The 26,617-nt window shown below is 39.0% G+C and overlaps 1 protein-coding gene and 2 pseudogenes across 3 annotated transcripts in view; 1 reads left to right on the top strand and 2 right to left on the bottom strand.

Moving 5' to 3' along the window:
* The window catches only part of FNDC3B (fibronectin type III domain containing 3B), a 316,053-nt gene extending 298,310 nt beyond the window's left edge, over positions 1-17,743 (bottom strand). Inside the window, exon 1 of one of the 3 annotated variants that reach the window (XM_037525111.2) lies at positions 17,541-17,743. The gene's annotated coding sequence lies outside the window, so the exon portion shown is untranslated. Of the gene's footprint in view, positions 1-262; positions 2,035-16,626; positions 16,674-17,540 lie in introns of those variants that run through there. The other 2 variants (XM_054700361.1, XM_054700362.1) reach the window with 2 other exon arrangements.
* Positions 17,744-24,513: 6,770 nt separating this feature from the next.
* LOC119258377 (U1 spliceosomal RNA) lies at positions 24,514-24,665 on the top strand (annotated as a pseudogene).
* A 1,025-nt stretch (positions 24,666-25,690) lies between these two features.
* LOC119257131 (elongin-C-like) lies at positions 25,691-26,035 on the bottom strand (annotated as a pseudogene).
* Between the last annotated feature and the right edge of the window lie 582 nt (positions 26,036-26,617).

Raw genomic sequence — 26,617 nt, 5'->3', positions numbered from 1 at the left:
AAGAATAGAGTGAAACCCACTAGGGATTTCTCTTACCACATCGAGTAATCAGCCTCATGACCTGTGTATGAATCCAATTCAAAAGAGCCTTAGCCTGCTGTTCCCCACACACACACCCACCACCACAAACTCTCACCTGAAGACCATCTACAACCATTAACACTCCACTACCACCCTCCTCCCTGCCCCACAGCAGTGAGATGGGTATCTAAAAAAAGAATCTCTCAATTCGAATTTTAATCCACCATCTTTCATTACTTACACGTCTTCAGCAGAGGTTCCCTGCAAGACCGAGTCATAAAAATCCAAGAGGGAACTTTAGAGAATGAAACATCAGCTGATTCACTATGAGGGTTCACTGTTCACCATGAAGGTTCTCTTCTTTTGGAAACACGTTCTACAAAATTCAGGGATTTAATAAGCATCAGTCCACTGAGGCCAAAGACTCTTACAGCTAAAAGGAGCAAGCAGACTACCTGGCTAACCTTCCCATTCTTACAAATCCAAGTATGTATTTCCTAAAGCTGAAGACTGGAAGATTTAGGCCAAAATCTGCTTGAAATATTTCAGAGAGTTAGTTCTCACTAACCAAATCATTCAAAAGAGCAGAGTTAGGAAAAACTGTTACATACTCTCTGTTTGTCTAAAAGTTTTAAATCATTGGACTATGGATAAACATCCTTACACGTAATCATCCGGTCAGCATCCTGGAAAAAAATATAATTATTCTGAAGGTTAAGTAAGTTCATAGAGGCTATCAGGTGTAATGTTTTCTATGGCAAAACAAGAATTGCGTTACTGACTTAGGAAAGTAAACAATTATGCCTAACTTGTATCCGTGTCCTGATATCTTGCCAAACTTAAATACAGATATATTTCAAATAAATAGGTTACACAATCTATAACAGATTCCAGCTATTCAGTTAATAATCCATACAAGTATTTCAAACCTAAATTCTCAATTAAGATAATTTTTCAGATGAAAACATTTGACTCCCAAATATTCTCTGAAAAAGTTTTGTTTTTATGTAAGTTTTAAAACATCATAAACATGGGTGAAATTAGTGTCAGGATCCCAAAGAAGTCATCTGAGAGGTGTCAAATAAACCACTGATAAGGCCTATGTACCCTTACTATAGAAAAAGTTAGCAAAAAGCCCCAGTCCTTTTATAAATAAAAGATAAGTGTAGATTAAAAAATGTCCCTCCAGATATGTAATATAACATAGGCTATCACCAAAATATATTTTTCAAAATGCATATACAATATTCTCTGAAGTTAAGAATCCCTTGATGCTGTTCTTCTTAAACTATAACAAATAAATGAGGAAATAATCACTGTGGAAAACACTGGTATTGATAACAACCATAAGCAAAATGTCATAAGCAAAATAAAGACAGGAAGGACTATGTTCATAAAAACCCCCTTGGTTCATTGTTTCTTTTCTATGAAGATGTCAGAGACTGCTTTCCAATATATCATTTCAGGAAGCAAAGCAAAAGCTCTAGGTGTATAGAAACAAACGAATATGATGACCTGAGGTTACAGTGTAGGTGAAGTTCTGTTTGTTGGTTTGAACTACAGAGTCATTATATGGTATGATTTCTTTGACCTACTCAGGTTCAGGAAGCAAGGACTGAAAGATCTGCTTCTACTAGCATTGGCTACTCCTGTGATTTTCAGCAAGTTCCAACAATTTAAGATCCTACTCTGCATTTCATGGGAAAATGATGACAGTGTCCAAGAACAATGAATTATATACAATTGAGAATCTGTAACAGAACATCCTAACCATTTAAATATCAAAACAGCAATAAAGACTTTTTGCCTTATTCTAAAAAATGTATAGGATGGATAAGAAATTGCAAAAAAAAAAATTTTTTTAAACAAAGGATGCAAAAGAAGTAATAGAAAACAAGTGAGCCATAAGATCAAGAAACAGCTCTGAAAGGCAATGCAACTGTGATGTGCAAATACAGGCTCACATGTTTTCTCTATAACATTAACTAATAATGATTTTTTTTCTTATTATTGAAAACATAGAGTAATTGATTATCCTAATGGATATACAGATTTTCTTTGACATAAATGTTGCTTTTGAAAAGCAAACTAATCTTCTGAGAAAAAGCTATGACAAAGTCTTCCTTCAAGCAAGTTTCCAACAGCTAGTGGGACATGGGAAGAAACGGACAGTTTGCAAACATACGGCAAAATGTCCAGAATTGAGCTAGTCCTGACATTCAGAAAGACTTTCTACACAGCTAAGTTACAAAAAAGTCCATTCATGATTTCAATGAGGATAAGGTGAAAGGACCCTATGATCAAAATTAAGAACATCAAGTCTTATTTAATAACACTGATCTTATTCCATCCCAAGAATCAACTTCTATGCAGCACTGTATTTCTTTTTTTTTTTTTTACTCTCTGGAAGTTAGAAAATTTAATTTTCTTCATTTCCAGCCAGGGGCCACTCAAACAAATCTAATGGGTGTAGACAGCATTTCCTGCCTGCTGCAGGAACATAATGGGATTGCCATTATTAACATGGCTTGAGGCATGCACTGAGGTGGGGTACTGAAGAAACTGACCTTTAATTTTCATCGGTTAGCCTGCACTGCCTGATAGTTTTGGGTTTTGTTTTATTTTGTTTTGTTTTAAAAGGTGAATGTTATTTTTTCTCCGACATTAAGGTCTAACACTGGCTCATTCACTCTCATGGAGCAAGACAGGCTGCAATCCCTATTATCTTTTCCATTCAACTGTGTTTACATCTAGAAAAGCCCTGCCAGTAAATAAACAGCTAAAACTCAGTGTTGTTTTTCTTCTCTTACCTTTTTTGGAGTTAGGCTTCCAATTTACAAGAAGTTGGTGAGGTTTAGTCACTGACAAAGCAGGGAAAATTATTCATTGACATGTCTGCCAAACATCCTATGTCATTCTAAAAAATGAGCATCCTAACAACGATGAAGGCAAAGGTGGCTAAGATTTCTAGAAATACCTCAATATCTTAACCTATAGGGCACTGTTCCCCCAGCAGGGGCGTGTGCACATTATGGAGAAAAACAACATCTGAGGTGATGACCCACAGATGAAAGGCGGCTTTGGGAGCCCCATAGTTTCACCCCCTGAAGTCAAGGCCTGATCTTCTCTCTTAAAAAAGATAGAACAACATCCTCAAGAAATGGGAGAAGGAATGGGAGGGAGTGACTATCCTTTATTACAAGTTTCCTTTGATCCTAAACTTAGGAGAGGAAGTAGAGCTGTCATATATCTACTTAAAAAAGGACAAACTTTCTTAAGGGGGGGGGAGGGCAGAGGAAGAAAAACATCTTTAGAAGCAGCACATGTAATAAACAAGCATGGCTTGGCAGTCAAGCATGTTTGCTTTCCCCCAAAGTTCTTTCTACATGTATTATATCATCTTATGACTCTTCTACCTTAACTAATGTAAACAATTCAAGAACAACTTAAAAGCTGGAGTTTTCAAGGCTGTCACTTGAACAAGGGCAGCAAATGAGTCAGTACCAAGACCATGAAAAGGATACACACTTCTGAAGTAACTGGAAATTTTTTTTAAGTCACTGTCATTCAAATCAGCACTATGTCCAACAATTAAAATTGTAGTCAGGCAATAAAATAATAAAATAGCAGTACCACTTGTTAAGAACTTGTTCAAAGCACTATGCAGAGTTAAATAGTCCTAACAACGCCTTGTAACAGACACAGCCACCAAGAGATTGAGTAAATTAACCAAAGTCAGAGTTTGAAATCTGCACAGCAGGGTCGCAAACTCCATTTTCAGGCTCCAGAGCACATGGGTTCAATCAGCCCACTATAAATGATGATTAAGGATTTATCTTTTTACCAAGAATATTAATTCCAAGTTAAGTGAGTAATTTCCCATGCCCCCTCCCAATATGGAAACCATATGGATAATCTGCTATTATTTATAGACCAGGGCTAAAGAATTCCCAAGAAGAACAGTTTCTCTAAAAAGAGGTTTCCTTTTATCTAACCTACCTTGTGATTAAGCTTTCTAGAAAATCACTGTATGCTTTTACAAGGAAAGCGTTATGAGAAAGTTATTTCTTTACTAAAACTGAAAATTCAGTATGATTACAAATACAGCAATCTGTGTTAAAAAGTAAAATGCATTTTGTAAAAAAGGCTCTTCATATGCCAAGCAGAATATCCGACAGCAGCCTAGAAGTGTCTTCACCATGACTCAGTGGAAACCAGAATTGGGAAAACTTGCCATCCCACGTGAAATATAATGGGAACAAATTCGCTCACCTCTGTTGGTGCTATATCCTCCCCCAGCCCTGGCTTCCTCTCCTCTGCTCACTCCTACAACCCTGCTCCTAGCAAAAGCAAGGAAGGAAAACTTGCAAGACTAGAAAGGTAAAGGCCAACACCTGGTACCCACTATGACTCCAAATAAATGAAACTAAGGTAAGGTGGTAGAGAGAATTATCTGAATGTTCAATTCTGTCCTCATTTTAGCCAACAATTATTTCTTATAGGTTTGAACAAACTCCTGAGAACACAACTAATTTAAGAGAATCGGAAAGTAAAATATAAATAGGAAGTGACATTGTTTCCATGTTTAAATTTAATATAGCAAGCAAATGGCAAAATCTAAAAAGCTATGTTTTAAAATTATTCAGACTGTCAAAGTTATTATTAAGATCCAGTTAATGCTAAGGCATAGTAATCATTAGTGAATTAAAATGTCAAAATCAAATAAATCTGGAAATAATTGTTTCTTCACTAATGAAAAATTTTATGGTAAATTAAGATATCTGTTACTAACTAAAGCCATAAATAAAACATAAGCCTTAAAAATTGTTATCTACTTCTTTTCCCTCCTCTGTACCTGTCGTGAAAAAAAGAGCATTTTAAAAATTAAACTTAGTCTTTCAAAGAGGCTCAAACTAATTTTATAATTTGACTATGAATGCACATACATGAGCAACATTTAACAGCCCTAATACAAAATTAATTAAGTAAATCTCCACCTTTAGGTAACTGTGGTAAAAGTATGTGAAGTTAGAAGAATATTCAAGCTATTTAAAATACAAGCCAACAAAAGGTCCTTACCTTAAAATTAAAACATTTTTTTTAGAGGCTTAAAACTGCTTTCTTTCCCTCTTAAGGAATAAAATACAGTTTTAAAAATTAAGTATTTTCTTAAAGTTAGCTTGATCCCATGATAATGGACACCATGAGGATGGCAGCTAGCAATCCCTGAAAGCAGGGAGTAAGCAGAGACTTCCCAGTTCCAGGCCCCCAAGTGTACTGAAGAGAGCACACTCAGGCAACCTAGCACTGAGGAGCACTTCTCTTGGGTGCTCCCCATGCGTACAAGTGTTACCATTTATAGTCTCCCCCTGGAGAAGTTTACAGAAACAAGAGAAGGTGGTTCTAACAGTCCTCACTGTGGAAACACAATCCCCAAAGCAGCACACAGTGCCTTCTGGACCATGAAGAGCATTTCTGTTGAGGCAGCAAGAAACAACTTTTAGGTAATACAGTCTTGGGGGCTGAATCTTCATTAGTCTCTTCGTCCACACAGCCCCGCGCAAACACAAGGAAGAAAGTCAGGGCCCACTTCAAAGCCTTGTCCTTAACTCACCTTCAGTGAACTCACTTTCTAAAGATGGAGTAGAGAGCGAAATGATTTCTAACAAAGGAAGCATTTAGGATTGCCAGCTCCCCAGGTTTAGCCTGGGTCTTCTGGGAAAGCACAGGGCTCCTCTGAATCCAGAGGTCACCTTTCATTAACCACAGAAGTTGCTGTGAGCTCTGAGAGTTGAAGGACACTCGAGTTGGTTTTGTGTAGCCCATTCCTATGTCTGCCTTTGGTGCAAACCAAACACTACAAACTATTAACCTCAAAAAGAGAAAAGAGGCTAGTATTTCAAATAGGAGGATTCGCTTTTCCAGGCAGAAATTATAACTACAGGATCTTACTCTACATAAATTAACATTTAAAATAAATGCCACTGAAAAGAGGGATATAAAATGAACAAAACTGTTTTACCACTGAATGAAAAGGACTCTTTCATCTTCACTACCACCTCTTACCCTGCTGCTCTATATTGAGATTCTTATATATTACTGTCTATGAAGCATACTTTTACTTTCTGGCTGTTTTCATCCCACAGTTAAGATGCTATTGCAGAAAACATCTAGAAACATCTCCTTCTTGGGAGATATCCAGAATATTGTTGCAAAAATAAATTTTAGGTTTGTGTACACAGGAGGCATTCAATTAATATTTAGCCTTACCATTCAGCTACATGGAAAACACAAATAGATAGTGTTCTAAATCTGGAGACAGAAATAAGATATTTAATATAAACTATTGAGAAGCAATCTGCTACAGCTGAAAAATGTTCTAGAACCAGTCTAGGTAACATTTATAAACTTTTTTGAGCATGGATTCTAATCTCTGATTCACTCAACAAACACAGGGCACATACCATTTGCTAGGGACACTGGAAATACAAAGAACGGAATTATCTATCTTCCAGATTTAGTTCCAAAAATAAGTAATTTTTATATATGTATGTTTTATGGAAGTGTTTTATATATGTATATATATGGAAGTGTTAATATGTGATTGGTGTTCATCAATTGCTGGTCACTATTATATTTTATATCAGACTTGGAAGTTTAGTACACAAATGACAAGGGTTCTCATTCCCATATAAAACTAACAAGAGCAGGTTATCATTTAACCACAAAAAAAATATGATAAAATTCTAAATCTGAAAGCTTCTATTCTGTTCTAGTCCTGAGTGGAGGGAGTCCTTTGGTCTCCTAAGTATTCTTCCAGCCAAAAACATAAAGGACAGATTACCAAAAGGGATGATTTCCCAAGTCTGGGTTTCTCAAACTTGTTTGATCACACCACTCACCTAAAACACTTTAATAAAGATTCCCAGATCCCTTGACCCCACACACACCTCTATAATGTTCCAAAGATGCTTCTCTTCTCCGGAATGCTTTTCTTCCACTTTGGTCTGACCAAAGTCATTCTCCTGGGGTTTCAGTGATACGCTCTTTGACCCTTTCTCCATGGTTCAGTTTAGCACTAAATACTCTGACAATTAGTCTAGCAGAGTCAACTTGCTCAGCTGGGCCCCCAACATCTCTGCATTGCACACTTTGGTTCTAATATTTTTTCCTTGCAAAAGAATCATTTTTAATCTGATAATCCCTGGAAGTTTACCTCTTTCAAAAATAACTTTGTTAGTTTATAATCTCCATATTCACTGCAATAGACAACAACAAAAATATACATATATATAAATAAAATCAAGGGCCACCACATGTAGGGAAAAAATTAGAAGTTATTGTTCAAATTGTCACAATGGACTAGCAATCTAATATATACATAAAAAAGTTCATGTGTTCTCTGGAGAACTTTCATTTCTTTAAAATAACAATAAATGAAAAGCAAAGTTTGCACTGAAGGTGACTCATGTCTTTGTGTAAATCTGTTTAATAAAATATTTATTAGATCCCTATTATGGGAAACCGTAGAAAAACACAAAAATTTCTAAATGGCCCATGCTTCAAAGTGATCAACTTCAATGACTAAGTGCCTGAGAAGTGTTAAGTTTAGATGACACATTCAATCTCGGAACATATATCCATCTATCCATCCATCCAACATTTACTAACCACTCATCATGAAAGACCCTACGTGAGTAATCATCCCTACATTCAAAGTTAAAAGAGACATTCAGACAAAAGCTAAAAGGACAAGTGTTCTGAAAAGTACAAAATGCTAAAAGAATTTAAAGAAAATAACTGACCTAAAAAGATAGTTCTGGAACATAAGGATATGCAAAATAGAATGGGACATTCTTTGCCTTTTGAACAGCCCAAAATCAATGAAAAGCACTCAATGAAAATGATGTGATGCTTAATGTTTCCACTAGACATAAAGAGATCGTGACTCTCAGGACATTTTCGTTCCAAGGTAATGGTCCCACCTCTCTCTATAGTAACTTAGCAGACCATAAAAATGGCCTTCTAAAGCATGAGAGCCATTTACATACACAGCAAAGAAAATACACCCATATAAAGAAGAAAAGCCCAGACATTATCATACCCTTGCAACTTAATACTATTTTCCAGTTCAGGAATTAATGAACTATTATGGATGACAAATGTTTTCCAGTATATACTATGTAACTTTCTCTATAAACTGTTATTTGCATGTGAACTTAACTCCTTCCATCTAACTTTTAATCTGATATTTTCAGTAATCCTAATATGCACTTTATATCTGATATTTATGCTTTATATCCAGTCATGTACCAAAAACCCTATCCCATCTTTTGATAAGTGACCTACCCAAACTCAACACCAATATCCAAGAAGAAAAAGAAACGAATATTAACTGAGATGACTTAGACCATTTCCCTAAGTGGAAATCAAAGTTTTTACGAAAGTACTAAAGACGACAAAATTGAATAAAAATGTTAAAAGGTTAGAAAATATGACAGGTCCAACTGGACATACTGCTCCCTGGCTTGTATGTGACTTCATGAAATTCAGAATGGAACCCTTTCCCTTTATGTGCCTATATATTCTGCGGATATTAATAAACTACCTGGTTCATGTAATATTAAAATGTCTTTTTTGCCTTCCAGAGATCTACTACTTTCAGGTAGTCTCCTCTTAAATTCAAGTCAGTTAATAAGGAAATTCTGAGATCCAAAAATGGTCTGGGGTCCTCCTTTTACAATGCAAAAGAAGAACAGGGGTGGGGAAATAGCTGCCTCTACATACCACCATGAAGAAGACCAGTGAGGGAGCAAATAGGTATACTGAAACCTTGCCAAATAAACTGTCAATTTTTTTTCATTTTTTAATTGTAGTACAATATAAAGAAAACACTAACCATTTTTAAGCATACAGTTCAGTGGCACTAAGTACATTCCTAATGTTGTACAACCATCACATTTATTTGCAGAAATTTTTCATTATCTCAAACAGAAACACTACGGTCATTAAACAGTAACTCCCTATTTCAGTTCCCCTTACTCCCTATAAATCTCTATTCTACTTTGTCTTTAGGAAGTTACCTATTCTAGGCACCTCATATGAGTGAAACATAATATTTGTCCCTTTTTACCTGGCTATTTCACTTAGCATTTTTTCACCATTCATCGGCATTATAGCATTTATCAGAATCTCACATTACTTTTTAAGGTCTGAATAATATTCCACTGCATTTATGTACATATTGTTTATCCAGTCATCTGTAAACACAGATTGGATTGTTTCCACCTGCTAGCTGCTGTAAATAACAATGCTATAAACAGTGATGTACAAGTATATGCATCCCTGCTTTCAATTAGTTTGGAAATATGCTTAGGAATGTAACTGATGACCATATGATAATTCTATGTTTAATATTCTGAAGGAAAAGAAAAACTGTTTTCCAACACAACTACACCTTCTTACATTACAAATAGCAATACACTGGGGTTTCAATTCAATATACTTTTAAGTGTTTTCTGATTCACTAATTCAGAATAATATTTACCTCTTTTACCCTAAATCACATTTTTCTTCTTCAGAAAAAAAAAACCACAATAGGAAAAGCAGAAACAGCAATATCTAAAGACGTTCAGTATTTTCCTCTTACAAATACCTTAAGCAATAGAAGATACATAATGTCAAAAGAAAAAGAAAAAGGAACATAACATCCTAAATATGTAAGTGAATGTACCACTTATACTCTAAAAACTGGTAATTCTGACCCCTTAAACAAAAGTCACATATTGAAAGACTTCATGTTTGAGTAACTGGATGTAAAACATCCTTCTATTTTCAAAGGAATTTATTCTTCTTACAAGTCAGTTCACCCAGTACCTGAAAAAAATCTGCCTAGGAAAAGTCTTGTAGTAAACAGAGGGGACGATGATGTGTAATTAACTTATCTAAAAACCATCCCAGGAAATTTCCACAACTTTGCCTAATTGTAGTAGCAGAAGATGGGCAGCTAAAAGCAATAATGATTTAATACCTGTTCTCACCAATCTACCATCAAATGTTTACAGGTGACAGAAGAAATTAACAAGTAGCAAAAGAATTGTCAGCAATAAAACTGCAAAACAGGAATAGATGGAATCCATTGGCAGAGATAGGGGGAGGTAGGGGAGATGGATATTTGCTTGCTGCAAATTCACATACAAAAATACAGTTCTAACTTTTGCTGGTACACTGTTCCCAGTTCATGTGACAGCACTGAGTAAATCAACATCTACTTCATGATGATCCAATGACTCTGAAGGGCTCTAGTCCTTGAGAAGCCCAGATTCAATCCATACTCCAACTCTGCATTGATTTTAAGTAAACTGACTTTTTCAAGGTGCTTAAAAGTAGTTTGTTCTCCTAATTAGATTAATATTCCCCTTATGATATTGAACTTCTGTTATACAGTAAAACCTTTTCATATAAAATAGGAATCCAAACTTTATCCTACACTTAACTGGATAATTGCAAATTCCTAATTAGTTACAGCCAGCATGATGGAGTTATTTTTTTATAGAGATCCTTCTTTTACTAGCTGTAGACAATATGACAGTCCCTTAGGAATAAATTGTTTTTCCTGGGATTTTTAAATCTTCAATTATTCCTCAAACATATTATATTTGCTCACGTTTAAAGACAATGTTATTTCACAGAAAGCTTTTCATAATTTAATACTATGTATTAGTGTATCAACTTACGTTAAGCAAATTTCTCTGATACAAGTCTTCATCTTCCAGAGTCAAACAAGGATGTATTATAAATCTTGAATTACAATATATTTAGTTTTAAATATATCCTTAAAGTACTCCCATTTTAACATTTCTCAAATTTTCAAAAAAAAAAAAAGTAAAAAAAAAGAAGTTGCCACCATCCCGTCCAAGCAATTTGGTGGCAGTGTTCTCTACAAAAACATTCCAAAAATATGAGCAAAATACTTTTTGTAAGTAAATAGGAAAATGACTTGCACTTGCCCCCAAGAAAGAAGAGAGTAGACTATTCTGTTAACAAAGAACTTAGTCTAGAACTCGATATATGCTTTCTGAGTTGTAGGGTAAGGTCAAAAGTATCAGGCTTTTCTGCCCTCCCGCCATTAGGATAGATGACAGAACCCTGTGGTCCCGAATGCATGCCTGATGGTGGGCACCTGGAGTAGGGTGTGGGCATGTGTAGATGGGATTCACCTGGGCTAAGACTGGGCTTTTAAGGGCGGCATCACAGGGATGCCAGCAGAAGCAGAGAAGCAGAACCAGAACCACGAGAGAAACAGAGAGAACGCCAAAGAGCCCAGACAGAGGAAAGACTTGCTGGGGGCTGAAAGGCCTGCCAGCCTCCTGGCCCCCCAGCACCACTGCCTGCTGTGTTCCTGGTAAATCCCAATAAAAGCCTGCAAAAGCCACCAAGGACGCTCTAGGACTCCTCCTTTACCGGTCTGCTGGATCATAGAAAACCTGCTCAGTGGCCTGTCCTGCCCTTATATAAGTCAATACACAAGTGAATGAAATAAAATTACATTTTAAATTCAAATATAATCATTTAATACCGGAGCATTTTAAATACTGATACTTAAGCATCTCAATTAATGCTAACTTTGGCTCAATACCATCACACTAAAATCTCCCCCCAGTTATTTAAAATTGCCAAGCAGTTGTAACGATATCACAGAAAACAAACATATTAGAAGTCAGTGCCTGAATGGACAGTGAGTTTTGCCAAGGGCATCTGAAATTACAAGCAGAACACTAAAACTGCAAATCTCAACTGCGAACACAGAAGAGGAGGATTCAAGGATTGATCTGCGGTAAAACTGAGAAACACCTCCACCTGTGGATAGCTAATCAGCTTAGTCTGTCTTTCCGGATTAATACTCGAAAGTTTAAAAACCTCCCTACTGCCAAGCCCCAACCCCACCTACAGCCCTATCCCTCCTACCTCTGGTCTCTTAAGACCATCTTTGACACCAAATCTGCACCACAAACAACTCCCAACTAATAAGCTTGTGGATAGGGATGGGTCTCTCCTTGGCTGTACTTTGCAAAGCATTAAAATACCATCAAGTCAGCTTGCAATGAGCCTGTGCTTGGCTTCTACAGAAACCTGTCTTTGCCTAGTCACAATGACTCAAGTATTCGCTGCCTTTTTAAAACACATAATGCCATTCCATACTACATATTTTCAAGCAAATATATATATATACATACACATATCTATGCTTAAGAATGTTTTACTATATTCAAAGGCATTCAGAGTAAAGTGATCAAGTTTCTCAAACACATAAATGCATTCCCAACAGCTGTTCAGGATGAGAATTAAGGTTTCCTTGAAAATATGGTCTTACCACAAAAGCTTTCACATAGTGGATTAACCTTGTTAATACATTGGGGGAGAGGATGGGGAATAAGGCAGTTGTGATTTCTTAAAATGTTAAGGCAAGATTCCCCTACACTGAAAATGATTCTTTTCCCCATTCTCGGCTATAATTTTTTAAAGCTCAAATAACAGGTTTACTAAGATAATATACAAGGAATAAGTTTTATGACTATCATTCAGTAGTGGAAATTCCTTTAAGAGACTGCACTTTTCCACCTCTACCTAAAATGACCCTGAATCACGCCAGGCTGGCTGACCATTTCAGCTATGCTAACCAGCTACAATCCACATATAAGGAAAATGTCCCAAATATGTGAAGCTCGCGCAACTTAGGTATAGTATAACTTTTGAGAGATCACAAGTCACTTTAGGGATGGGGAGAAAAAGAAATCTAAAGCTTGAAGCTTTATTACTCATGACAAAGGGAAAAATAAATCATTTTTCAAAATGCCCAAGCAAAACTTGAGGTTTCTGAAAATTTGCAAAATTATATTGTAGGAGCAGATCAGTGTTAAAGTTTGAGATATAATGACCTATAGAGTTCGTATAAGGTTTTGCCAAACACTTTCCAATACAATGACTCATAATCTGTGACAACCATTTGAAAAATGGTACGGGTGAGATGTTCACCTTGTATTAAAATGAAAAAACCCAGAGTAACAGAGATTCAAAAGTCTACCAAGGACACATAATTAAAAAGTAAATTAAGTCCTTGATAGACTAGATTCTGATTCTTATTTCCAATTGATGAAACTCAGATGCAGCATCTGCTTGGCATGTAAGATTCCTCATATTGGTCCATCATGTCAGCAACTTTATCATTTCAAATCATCATAAATCTCTTTTATATTAACCACCTTGCATGTTCTACAAATCTAACCATACATTTCAGTTAGATCACATTTTCCTGTATTTGTCAAAGCCCTATTATAATATGGCTCTTTATTCTGGTTCCTTGAAAATACCAATGTTTCCAATAGTCAGGATGTGTATGTACAGGTATTCAGCTCTCTGAACAGTCTCATTAACTGATGTCTTACCTGTAGTTGAATGTGCAACTTTCAAAGAGCTGACACTACGCAATTCACGGAACACTAAAATAGTATCAACAATTTAAAGTTGATTTCCTAGTATTGGTCTTTCAGGATCATATAATGCTCTTGGGTTAACAATTACAATTATCCCTGGACAGTAAAATAAATATGCAAGGAATAGCAGATTCAGATATGTTTACACTAAACCTAGACATTACCTCTTTAAAAAATCCTAAAAAACAAAATTATTCATCATTTGTATTTTCCTGAAAGTATGCCAAAAATTAATTTAAAAGATACTGGGTTATTGTGTATTTAAAGATGGAACCCAGATAAATGCATGCTTACTTTAACAAGAGCTGAACTTTTCACTGTTTCATATAAAATGAGAGCGTTGGTGAAAGAAACTCTAAAATAGAACAGATGTATATTAAATCCACTAATCAGAAAACTATTTGACAATTTGTCAGCAAAAGTATCTTCCTTGTTGCTTGTTTTAATCTTAACTATACTAACTTTTTGATAGTAAAATAATGATTTTAATTTTAATTCCCCAGATTAACTTTGCAGAAGAAAACGAGAACAGTTTGGCTGCATTTATTATTTACCTGACACATATGACATCATTTGAAAAGAAATCACCCAATGAACAGGCAAACTTGGCACTAGGGGGTCATTTTTTTTCTTTCAATCCCCACTAGTGATTTTTCACATTACCCTGCTCTTTATACTCCCTTTTTACTAAAATAACCAATAAGCTCTGACTTTTCAGGTATAAACAACCAGTACAACCAAGTAAGAAAATCTCAATTAAATGCAAGCATTTACATGTAAATGATAATGTAAATATTTTCAAAATAATAAGGTACTTATATTATCCACTCTATATGTGAAAGTGGAACTGAGCTATAGCTAACTCAGCATTTATATTCCATTTATGGACTGAATCTAAGCATCTTTTGATGGTGTGAAAGAAAGGAAACTGAACCAGGAGATCTAAAAATGCCGTATGATCCAGTTTAAAATATGAATAGAATTAGCAGTCAGACAGTTCTACATTGCCATCACCAATATGGTAACCACTAGCCACAAGGAGCAGTTTAAAATAATTAAAAATAAATAAAGTTTAAAACATTCCTCAGCCTCATTAACCACATTTCAAACACGTGCCTGGTGGCTGCCATATTGGACAGCATAGATAAAGAACCATTTCCATCATCAAATAAAATTCTTTAAGTGCCTTTAGTAGCTCTATGAGCTTAGGGAAATTACTTTCTGTGAACTTCAATGTCCTTGTCTATAAACTGTCCATAACATCACCTAAGTTGAAATACTGTTACTAAAAATTTAGTGAGATAATATACAAAAAGCCAGTACACTGTTGCTTAGTACACAAGAGATACCCAAGAAAGAATAGCTATTAAAACAGGACTATCTTGGATTTTAATCTATTATGGCATCCCTGAACATGTTACTTCTCTTCCCTGGGACTCATTTTTCTAAACTGGAAGTTTAGGAAGTTCTTCTGGTTAACTTCTAAGGACCCTAAACAAATTTTGTCACATTAAATGACATCTTATGTAAAAGAGGGTCCAAACTCTTACTGAGTAAACTAGTACCTGGACTCTTAACAGATCCCCCAACATTCTTCCAGAAACCCCAGAAGACTGGCTCTCCAATATAGCCCATGGTCTGATGTGAGCTATTTATAAAGTCTGTCTAAAAAGGTTACGGGAATATCTTTCTGAAATTGTATATACTGTAATTAGAAGCTGCAACCCCCTATTCCATGATGATATCTTGCAGTTGTAAAATCTCTTTCAAATGAACACTATCTTTACAGATGAATTTCTTTTAGAAGCATTTAAACCAAACACTTTAAAGGCACATACCCGTTTAAAAGCAATTTTGTAATGACTGGTTTTATTTTTTTTTTAATCAGCTATGCTTTTTATTCTGAACCAGCTTGTGGGTGACCAGCTAGTGTCTAAACAAAGTGAGAATTATTATCTTCATGGGTGAGGTGCCTTTGCAGAGCAAGAAACTTGCCTCAAGAAGTTACCCTAGTTAACAGCTGCTCCCACGGAGCCAGGAAATTTACTGAACTGGTCCAATGAGGGGCAACCAAGAGCCCCCACAAGAAGAACAAACACAAAATCAGGACCACCAGGCTACAACGCGTCCTGGGCCTCTTCACCCCACTACTCCAGCCTTAACTTGAGAGTGGCAGAGCAATTCAGAAAGTAGAAATCCTAATACAGCAGTGCATTTTTGCCCAAGGCCTGAAGTCTCAAAAAAAAAAAAAAGTGTTATTCCAGAGCAGATTCCTTTTCTTCCGGGTCTGTCTACCCCCTCAGACTCTGCCACAACCACCAAGCCTCCCCTATCCCAATGCCCCACCTCTCTCCCCATTAAAAAAAAAAAAAAAAAAAAAGTGACTTATTCCTTCTCCCTTAGCTTTCCTCAGCAGGGCCTGGAAACTGGAGGAAATTCAAATCAAATTAGCTGCACATTACAAAATAAACAGACAAGCAATCAGGGGTGCCCACCCAACAAAAGACCTCGCCCGCTCCAAAATATGATTAAGCCTGGGTGCAGAGAGAGGGAAGGCGACTAGAAACCAACCGGGCTGGAGCGAGAAAAAAGAGTAGATTTGAGGCCCCGGTGTCTGCCTATTGCGGCCAAATTCCAAATTTTGTTTCCAAAAAAAAAAATGCTGGGCTGAAGGGAAAAGAAAAAGTAGCAACTTTTAAGTAGTAACTTTTCCGTGCAACCAGCAGAGCCTGGGGAAAGTGCCCGCCGCCCTTCCTCCGGGACGGCGGGGCTCCAGAGAAATTCGGAGGCTCCCCCTCCAGCCGCGCACTCCTGGAAGCCTTCCCGCCAACGGCGCCGCCGGGCGGCCCACCCCGTCTCCCGGGACCCCCGGCGGCGGGGCGCGCGCTCCCCAGGGGCGCGGGTCCCCGGGCCTTGGGGAAAGTTCGCGGGCACAGCCCGAGGCCCCACTTTCCGCCCCGAGTGACAGGCCCTTCCCACGCCGGCCGGCCCCCGCCCCGCCGCGGGCACCAGACGGCCGGGTGCGCGCCGGCCCCTCCCGACGGCCTCGGGGCGCAGATTCCCCCCGCGCGCCCCACCCCCGGCCGGGAGCCCCTCGGGGTGACCGACTGACCGGAGTTCCGTGGCCCCCACACCGGGCCGCCCGCTCCTGCGCGCCGCGCCCCGCGCCCCAGCCCGAGCGCGCAGCCGACAGCCTCGCCGAGTCCGGCCGCGGTCGCCGGTTACCGCCCCCAGCCCGGGGGAGCCCGGGGGGCAGGACGGGGAGGGAGGACGTGGCGCGCACCGGGGTGGCCAGAGCGAGGCGGGGAGTGTCCCGGAGAGGCCCGGCCGGGGCGGGGGGCTGCGGGCCCGGCTTGCTCGCGCGCGCGACCCTCCCGCGCGCCTCCCCGGGGGTCCCCGGCCCCAGCGCGCCCCGCCCGCCGCGGAGAGGCGGCCCCAAACTTCCAGCCCCGCTCCGCACGCCCACCCTCCTCCCTCCACCATATGGAAATCTACAGCCTCAGAAAGTGACACGTCGAAGATTCCGCGGCCCCTCCGCCCGCCCGCCCCCTCCCGGGCGCGTTCCTGCCGCCGAGATTCCGGGAGGGGGAGCGTATTCCTCGGACAAAATCTACAGGGAAGGCAGGGGCGGGGGAGGCCGAGCCGAGCCCGAGCGCGAGCCACTGCCCAGATTTTTTTTCCATCAACAAGAATTTGCGCGTTTCTTCCCCCTCGCCAAGCCCCGGCCGGCGGGAGGGACCGCCGGGGGACCCGAGCCCAGGGAGACGCGGCCCCAAAGCGGCCGCCGACCCCCCTCTCCCGGGCCCCGCGATCCCGGGGCGCCCCAGCCAGCGCGAGGCGCCCCCGCGCTCTGGCGCCAAGTTTGCCCCGGGAAGCGCCGCGCGGCCGGAGCGCCCCCGACAGGAACGCGCGTTGGCGCACTCGGCGTCCGGCCGGGGCTTTCCAGCGCGCCCGACCCGCCGGCCCAGGTGCGGGGTCCCGGCGCCCCCCGCTCGCCCGCGCGCCCGCCCGCCCCGCGCGCCTCACCTTCTCCCGGGCTGCAACGCGGGGCTCCGGGCGCGCCACACACCGGGTCGCCTGCGCCCCCCCCAGCTGGCAGCCCCGAGATTCCTGCCGCCCCCCTTCGCCGCTCCGCCGTCGCGCCGCTGCTCTCCGCCTCCTCCTCCGGCCGCCGCCGCCGCTCCAATAACTACCAGGAGGGTTTGATGGGGGATTCCGCCATGTCAATGATGTCGGGACCACATGGGGATTTGGGGCCCGCCCCCTGCCGTAAACTGCTTAGTATAACCGCCGCCTCCAGCTCGGTGGCTGCAGCGCTGGGGAGCCTGCTTTGCCCCCCGGGCCTGCATAACTTAAGCAGAAATTCTTTTTGGTTCAGTCCTTGCAGTGAAGGCTGAGGCTTGGGGCGCGCAGCTCGACGAGCGACGTGGCACGTTCTGCAAAGGATCACCCAAACACCTAGATAAATGCGGTGTTGCTGAATAGTAATCAAAGCAAAGATGCTGTGCCATTTCTTCATTTACACATGTATTTCTATTTTTTTTAATTGGTCATGATTAACTCTTGTCCAACTGTTGGACATTTGGATTTTTAGTTTTTCAGTATTTTTTTTTTTAGATTTATTTATGCATGCAAGAGCTGGGGTGCAGGCCAGAGATAATGGGAGGGGCGGGGTGAGAGGATTCACCAGACACAGAGTGGGGAACAGAACAGGCAGATTGACCAAAGTACACTGCTGAGGGGAGCAGCAGGCGAGTCAGGAGAGGTCTGCTGTGCCATGTGGGTAGCTCCCTGGCCAGCTGGGGGATCAAACTCGTGCTGCAGAGGCTGCAGATTGCTTCATAGTGTGGTGCTTAACCACTTGCACCACCAGAGAGGCCCTACACATGTGTTTTTAAATCCCACTACAATCTTGGGAGCTACTTTATCACTCCGTCTGTTTCCCACAGCGCTTTGTTCACAAGGCAATCATAGCATGAACAGATTTTATTATACTTAACTTAAAATGTCTATCCCCCACTCTCAGTACCCAATCTATGCTCACAAAGGCAGACACTGTTCCTTAATTCAGATATTTCAGTATCTGTCAAACATAGTACATTGCATAGGCCTCAATAGGACACGTTGGATAATTTGAGTTTCTATTCATTAAATCAAATGTAATGTGTAACTTGTACAGGCTCAAAATGAGTACCAGAGTGCATTCCATCCCACCCCTCAACTTACCCTGGAGACAAGAGGGCAGGCATTACTCCAGGGAGGCCCTTTTCCTCCTTAGCTTTCCAGGTATTCTAAATAATTACATTCAGCCTCAACTACACAATAGGCTACAAAGTAGTGACCAGAAGCAACATATTATTTTACTGACCTAAAAATATAATGGGGGGGGGAAAGGGGGGTAATAGTAATAACCATTTCTTAGATCAAGTTCTTGGGAATAGTACCATATTAAAGCACAAAGAACATAAAAGAATACTGTGCAATAACTCCTTTGTGGAATTTGCACTTCTTTTTTGAAGATGAGGGATATAAAGGCAAATCCAGGTAAATGGGTCCCTTCACCTTACTAGCTTCTTTTCCCCAAATGTCTCCAAAGTGTCTCTGGAAGACATCTTTCTAAAGCATGCTTCTGATCCTGGGTCCTAATCTTGCATGAAAAAAACACTGGTTCTCCAGCCCTGCCTCAACTTCCCCCTCACCATGCCCTGGAGCCCAGCTGACTCATGAGTTCCAAGCACACCTCTGTCCCTTTGTACTTGCTTTTATTCTGTCTGGAACATTTCTTCCTCTTCCCTATCTTAGGATCGTTTATTATCTTTGCGCTCCAGCTAAAGCCGTTCCCTCTCTCCCCATACTCTCATAGCTCCTTTCTCCACAACCTCTCAATTCTTTTCAGCTCTTCTCGCTTTGCTCTGAAACCATTGTTTATGCCTTCCACTTGACAGGGTCTTGTTCATTTTTGTATTCTCAGCATCAACTTAGTATTGTGCTTTGAATAGAGTACCCCTTATAAATGTTTGTTGAATAATTAATTGTAAAGTATGTGGAAGAAATTTGAATAACTAGATAAATGGCAATCTTCAGTGGGTGGAAGGTTAAATTCATGTGTTGAAGGACAGATTTGGAAAATGAAGTAAGACCAAGCAAGAGAAATTCGGAAAACAGAAATATTTCTACCTATTTCTTCCACTAGACTGAATTTGTTCTAATTAAAAGGATTCAGTGTATGCAAAATGCTATGCATTTTTTACTGTATCTTCATATGTGTGATGTCATTCATCTACTTATCCTTATCCTTCATCTACTTATCCTAATACCTAGCGCAGAATAGACACCTGATAAATGTTTGCAAAATGAGAGGAAGTATAGTGAAACAAAAGAGCATGTAAATTATAATCAGACAAAAGATAGTGACATTGGGCAAGTTATTAGTTCTCTGAACCTGGGATTTCTTACTTATTTAGTGGTGATATTGTCTTTCTGCTCAGGTCGTGAGTATTAAACACCAATAAATATTGGTTCCTCCTTGAATGAATGAACAATATCTTTCCAGAGGGTATGAGTAAGACAGAAAATGGAAACGTCAAGGAAAAGGGTAGAACTTTTATTTAAGAGAGTTCTCCACTGCACATTGAGGACTTACAGGTAATACAATCAGAAAACACTGAGTTATACAGGTATGAAGTGATTGAAACAGGTTCATCTACAGGCAGCAAGATGTAGACCAAGGTGCATGTCAGAGAGGTAAGCTCTGAACCTACCTGGGAGATGATGAAGACATAGCCAAGCAAGATGGTTCTGGAAATGAGATGAGGGGCCTTAGCCCACAGCAGTGAGTATTAGTGTTAGACATTGGCAACTTAAGTCATCTACCATCTTCGGTTCCAAATTATGGAACCATGGTCATAACAAGGCTTGTACTGCAAGAGGTAGTTTAGGATTTGCTCAAATACAAAAATTAACATCCAAATGAAGATACTTGCAAGTTAAAACCTATCCCAAATACAGTCTTGTAAACCCTTCTGTCATTCCATGGAAAGTAGCTTTACTTGAATTTAAAAAAAAAAAAAAGTTTCAAAGTCATACTTCCTGATTTCATACAACTTAAATTATAACAAAAGAAATACAACTTTAGCACATAGGAAAGCATGTGTTTAGAACTAGTTTTGGAAAGGTCTCAAACCACGAAACCTCTGAATACTTCTTTAACTTCAAGATTTTTCAATTTGAATCTTTCTCAAATATCGCAATGACTAGTAATACAGAAAACAGAGAAGGCCAAGGCAAATACTTAGCCTCAATATCCTTTCCCTGCATAGAGCTGGGGTTACTGGATTCAGTCAGGCAGGCTCAGTCTTGCCTCTAATCTTGAAACCCAATCTTGACCTTAGACAGAGGCCATTAACTCTTTGCAATTACTTCTTGTTCTAATGCTCTGAGCCAGATCTGATACCAGCTTCAATATGAACATTGATGAAAAGTCAATTAATCCTGTTTTGAAGAGTGTTCTGAATTGACTAGAGCGCTAACGAGAGTAATGGACAGCCAGCTTAGTCAATAATACAATCTAAGAGCAATATAGCAACTTCAATTGCACACATTTCTCCAGAACAATGTAACCAGCCAAAGCTGTGGTTTTGCCTTCTTTCTATTGTTCAGAGCAAGACAATGGCAAATTGTAACCCAACATTTTTTAAAGACCTTTCAAGGAAGAATATCTATGCTACAGTTATCAGAACTATTCAAGTAGAAGCTGAGGGACTGTCCAGGGTTCATAAAGTCATAGGGTTGATAGAGACTTGAAGTTGTCAGCCTTTTCTCCCTCCCAAAGCAAAATTTTTGCTCCCATGTTTATGACAGCTAAGCGCCCAATCCAAGCCTAAACACCACCAGGAAAATGGAAACCTCTTGTCAGTGGCCATCAACAACTCTGGATCTAACCCAAGTCTTCTGAAACCCACTCCCTTACAACATTCCTTCACTGGTCTTGTTTCTGCCTCTGTAGACAGACAACTAGATCACTGTGTCATACCATTACAAACATTAATTCAAACTGGAATGAAGACTTGGATGTCAGACCAAACTTGGATGCCATAAAATACATAGAAGAAAACTTTGACTATATATTCAATACAGTCCCCGACATTGGCCTCAGGGATGTTTTTAGAGACTCTATTCCAATGTCAAGAAAAACAAAAGCAAAATTCAACAAATAGAACAACATTAAATGAGAAAGCTTCTGTACAGTGAAAGAACATCAGTAAAACAAAAGACATATTACTGAATGGGAGAAAATATTTGTACATCATAACTGACAAGGGGTTAATTTTCAACATATACAAATAACTCATATAACTCAACAATTTAAAAAATCAAACAATCAAAAAATGAGAAGATATGAAAGGGCATTTTCCCAAAGACCTTCAAATGGCCAATAGACTGACTAAAAAAATGCTCATCGTAGCTAATACTCGTTATTATGAGGACAATGTAAATCAAAAACCACAATGCGACATCACCTCACACCATTGAGAATTGCTCATTATAAAAAGACCAGAAACAACAAGTGTTGGTGAAATTATGGAGAAAAATGAAGCCTTTTACAATGTTAGTGGGAAAACTGGTCCAGCCTCTGTAGAAAAGAGTATGGAGTTTCCTCAAAAAATTAAAAATAGATCAACATATAATGTATCCATTTTATTCTTCGGTAACTATCCAAAAAATATAAAAACACTAATTTGAAAAGATATATGCACTCATTTATTCATTGCAGCACTAGTTAGAGTAGCCAAGTTATCAAAATGACCTAAGTGTCAAATGATAAATGATTAGGAAAAAAAGATAGAGTGTACACACATATACACACACACATATATATGTATATATATGAGTGAGAGAATATATATAAAAGAAGATATAGTATATTTATAGAGTACGTTTTATATATATATATATATATATATATATATATACACACACACACACAATGGAATATTACTCAGCTGTATTAAAAAACTTAATTGTTGTCACTTGAGACAGCATGAATGGGACTAGAGGCTATTAAATAAATGCAATAAATCAGAAGGAGAAAGACAAATACTAGGGGCTTGCATTTATATGTTTCTATAAAGAAACAAGCAAAGGGATAGACAATACAAAATCAAAGCAAACTCTTTCATTCTGCCTACAGAACTGAGGTTACCGTAGTAGGGTGCAGGGATCAAAGAGTAGAGGAAATTCTGTGGGCTATGGTAAAAGGCTTTGGTGGTGAGGATCCTGTGGTTAGCACATTTGAAAATGTGTGAACCTGTATTCTAAAATTAGACATGTAAACCAACATTACAGCAATTTTTTTTTTTAAGTCTCTAATCCTACAATAGCTAAGCTTTGGAAACAACCCAAATGCCCAAAAATAGATGACTGGATCAAGAAGATGTGGGACATATACACCATGGAATATTATTCAGCATTCAAAAAAGATAAACACATGCAATTTGCAGCAACATGGATGGCACTGGAAGGGATCATGCTCAGCGAAATAAGCCAGAAAAAAAAAGAAAAATACCGGATGGTCTCACTCATAGCAGGAATCTAGAAAACCTACATAAGGGACCAGGAAAAAGAATAACTAAAAGAAAGAAAAAATCAAAATCAACAAACAAATATAAACCAGAGACACACTATGGGGGGAGGGGGTGGGGAAAGGAGGGATTGGGGTCAAAATAAGGGGGCTGCAATTGTATGGGGGATATAAAAATAAAATTAAAAAAAATAAAGTCTCTAATCCTAGAAAACATCTTTGACATGCTGAATTCTAAAATCAATATGTGGCTTCTGGATTCCTCTCCATCTTTTCCTTCCAACACATCTAGAGGCCTACATTTCTGAAAGTTGGGTATCCAGATTCTGTTCATAATATTTCAGATCTGATCAGAGAGCTCCGCAGAGTGGATGTTTTCCTACTTCAATTTGGAGAAACAACTTGTGTCACTACAATTTAGTGCTGTGTTCATTTTCTCAGCCACTTCTTCATCTTATTAATTCATGTTTCTTCTTCCATGAAAAGTTATCAAGCTGGGCATACTTTAGGACGGCCATTGATTTAATCTTAATTGACTTCCATGAATGTTAGTTAACTGTTTGATTTTATTCAATTTTATTGTATGCCTCATTCTCACATCCCAGGCTATCTAGGACTTTCTGGACATTGAATCCATCATCAAACAACCTTTCCCTGCTTCGTGAAATTGACAAATATGACAAGCACACTTTCCACATGGCCATCTAAATCTCTCAGAAAAACATAAAAAATAAGGCCAAGGACCATTAGTAAGTTTTTTCCAAATGGAGGCAAATTTGAGGCAAAGTCATTTTTGTCCATCACTGACTTACCCTGAACCACATTGACCATAGGAAACAGGTTGGGTTTGACTTTCTCCATCATCATTGTCATCTCTCTTGTCCATCCTCATGCCTGATTTACTCCTGTGGTCACCGTCTCATCCTAAGAGGGCGAGATCTTTGTATAGCTGGGTCTCTTTACAAGTGTGCCAAATACTGTTTTCCTCAAACAAATTATTCAAAATTCACCCTAGATAGAAATGAATGCATAGATAGATAGGTAGGGAGGGAGGGGGGTGGGGGGGAGAGAGAGAGAGAGAGAGAGAGAGAAAGAGAGAGAGGTGTAATGCACAGAGAAATGAAGGAAAGACATATTAGAAGTCATGTAATCTGCCTCAGATGCCAACCATTTTGATCAAGGATAAATATTCTGAGATTTTACTAGAAACCATGAGTTGAAAATAGAGTAAATTTACTGCAGAGGCCATTGGATCCATTTTATGTGTAAAGGTAGGATATGAAATTTGAAATTATTTCTCATCTTTGTGTAGTTACCTCAATATTTCTTTCGGTTCTTGAAAGCATAACTTTGGTATTTCACATGTATTCTGTATGTCTCAAACCACACTCGCCAGGGCAGGTAAATTTTGAACCCATTATATTTACCTGGCAGGGAAGAAACAAAGACCATGAAGGTGGATTTCCTAAGGGAGATTTGTCCCTTGCATTCCAGGTGTGCTGAACTTTGCAATTTCCCCAAATATGGGAGACTCCACTGCATAATTTGTGGTACCCTCTGCATTTGTATACCCTCTGGCAAAAAAAAAAAAAAATAGTCATAATACTCTTGATCCTGTTGACATTAATAAGCACCCTCTCTGTGACTTTTAGAGCCTCCGTTATTGCAGAACTTTTCAATCCCTTGGACTCTTTCTTCTTTCTAGAGGTTTCCTGTGAATTAATGAACAATTTTTTTCAGCGGCTTTTAATAATTTGTTAGCCCAATTAGAGTGATGTGCTTAATATGGTACCCCAGTGTGTGCTACGCTTCCTACCATGGAGAGCCTGCCCACATATCTCCACAAGACCAGCACCCCTCGCAGACAAACTCACTTTCCCATCTTTCTACACAAACTCTGCTAGTCAAATAGAGGATTTGGGGCTCCCAATATCTCATGGTCTTTAAATCATACTCTCCATGCTGTTAGTGTTTTACTTCATTATTTAAGTGATATCATACAATATTTGTCTTTCTCCATCTGGCTTATTTCATTAGAATAATGTCCTCGAGGCCCAACCATGTTGTCCCAAATGGCAGAATTTCCTTCTTTCTCGTGACAGAATAAGTCCATTATGTACATATACCACATCTTCCTTGTCCATTCATCCATGGATGGACACTTAGGTTTTTTTCCATTTCTTGGCTATTCTGAATAATGCTGCCATGGATTTGGGAGTGTAGATATCTCCTCAAGATTCTGATTTCATTTTCTTTAAAATATATACCCAGATATAAGATTGATGGATCATATGGTACTACTAGTTTTAATTTTTAAAGGAAAACTCTATACTGTTTTCCATAGTGGTTGAACAAATTTATAATTTAGAGGACACAGAGTTTCCCTTTTCTCCACATCTTCATAAAAATTTATCATTTGGCTTTTTGATAATAACCATCCTAACAGGTATGTGATAATAGCTCAGTATGGTTTTAATTTGCATTCCCTCGCGATTAATGACGTTGGGTGCCTTGTCATGTATCTGCTGGTCATTTGTAGACCTTTTTTAATTGAAAAAAGTCCACAGTTTATTGAAATAAATTATTTTATCTAACATTATATGATGCTACCAACTATCAGCAGTTCTACTGAAATTTTGGGTACAACAGGGAATTCCAGAATGTCCAAACTGTTAGTATAGATAACCTCGTGGGTTAAATATATGCATGCTTTTGATAACAGGTTAAAGGGGCCTTTCTAAAATTGAAGCTCTCTAAAATTCATTGGTTTCATTTTCAACAAACTGACTAGGGCCATTCAACATGGTTTTTAATATTCTTGATATTAATGCATGTTCTCTTTTTATGCCATCGTAAACCTATGGCCATCAGATAATATTAATTTGAAGTACATGGCATCAGGGACTAAATAGTCAACGTAGGTTTTCTCCTCTTTATTCATTATGTTCTTATGATTCTACTTTACTTCCACAGGAGCTCAAGTAGTTTCTCTTCAGCTCCATAGTCACTGTAGCCACCACAGCTTCCACTTCAGGCATATCCCCACCCCCAATCTCCCTGTCAAGGAGGGTCTCAAGGCAGTTGGAGAAATCACTTCTACCAGAACACAGTGCTTTCAGAAATGCACAGAGTAATCAATTTCTATGTCTTCTTTGGAAAGGTACCAGTCCCTCTGCCCATTTTTAATAGGATTATTTAGTGTATTCTTCAAGTTCTTACATCAAAGTCTTATGGTTTTCATTTAAGAGATCTTTCACTTCCTTGGTTAAACTTATTCCTATGTTTGTTATTCTTTGCATGCTATTTTAAATAGATTTAGTCTCTATTTCTTTTTCATATGCTTTGTTGTTGTATAAAAACAACTCATCTCTGTATGTTGATTTTTGTGTCCTGTAACTTTATGGAAATTGTTGATTAGTTCTAATAGGCTTTGGCTTAGGATTTTCACTATATTAGATCATATCATATCATCTGCAACACAGAGAGTTTTCTTCTTCCATTATAATTTTATACATTTTATTTC

This window comes from Talpa occidentalis, unplaced genomic scaffold, assembly GCF_014898055.3.
Source record: "Talpa occidentalis isolate TD23 unplaced genomic scaffold, MPIMG_talOcc4v2.1 talOcc4.4, whole genome shotgun sequence".
Lineage (NCBI taxonomy): Eukaryota > Metazoa > Chordata > Mammalia > Eulipotyphla > Talpidae > Talpa > Talpa occidentalis.
Note: the sequence above shows the minus strand (reverse complement) of the source record. Positions and strands in the feature narration are given on the sequence as shown.